Source organism: Limanda limanda, chromosome 23, assembly GCF_963576545.1.
Source record: "Limanda limanda chromosome 23, fLimLim1.1, whole genome shotgun sequence".
NCBI lineage: Eukaryota > Metazoa > Chordata > Actinopteri > Pleuronectiformes > Pleuronectidae > Limanda > Limanda limanda.
The window spans coordinates 10,639,238-10,640,350 of record NC_083658.1 but is presented as its reverse complement, the minus strand read 5'-3'; positions in this window follow the sequence as shown (position 1 = coordinate 10,640,350).

Genomic DNA, 1,113 nt, shown 5'->3' with positions numbered 1-1,113 from the left:
CCTGCTCACAGGAGGCCAGGCGGGACCAGACGCGGCGTCAGCGAAATCCAGAAGAGCTGCTCAGCTGTCTGCAGTACAGACACACAGAGAGATAGACGAAAGGAAAAAAGAGGAGAAAGAGAGGGGGAAAAGGGAAAAAGAAAGCAGAGGGATTTGTGATTAAATGGTGTGAAACGGCTTACTTCTCACTGCTTTCTTGGGAGGGCTTATATCTTAATGGAGCAGACCATTGGGTGGACTTGCAGTGTTAAGTGCTGGATTTTCTACTTTTGCATGAAAACTGAAAATGGGAGAAATTGATATTTTCAAAGACGAGTCAAACAGAATACTTAAAGTTCAGCATGTTTTATCATAAGATATTAAGATGTTTAAAAACAACAAATGACAAGATACTGTCCCGACATGCATGTGGTAATTAAATTGAAAAATGAAAGATGTGAATGTGACACACAGAAGTAACTTTTCTTATTGGCCTTGTCAAAATAAAACAGCAGGATGAAGACGAGAAAATTGATGCAGATCTTCAGTGAAATGCTGAAATAATAAATAGGTAGAAGTGAGAGAACAACCGACCAGGACTCCCACACTATCCATAGGGCCAAACCTGATATTTATGTTCAAGATCCACACAATACGAAGGCCTATTTTCTGTGACAGAAAACACACATCATCATTCTGTCTGCCTATTCATTCAGTGATTAAAACATTATCAGAGTAAGGCCACACTGCAGCTGTGTCATGATGGATGAAATTGCCATCGTTTGAATACAACTGAGACTTTGTTTAAATCCCCGAGCACTCGTGTGGCGTCGACAGCTGCAGCCACAGCTGTACTCCGTCGGTGTGAGGTGCACGTGTCCATTTCCTGCTTCTGACTCTCGGTTTCCATCTGACCCTGTGTGCTGTTAGTGTGTCGCTGAGTTAAAACGGGGCGGTCACCTGCGTGCAGTGGTGGATGAAGTTTAAATTGTGTTTGGCTTTTTACAAATAGCCCACTGCCTTTTGTCGTAGATACTCTTTAGGGCCTTTAGGGAAAAGTAACTTTATGCTTTCATACATGACCTCAATCTACTTGTATCGTCATACTATATTTAGCAGCTTCTATAAAAAAAA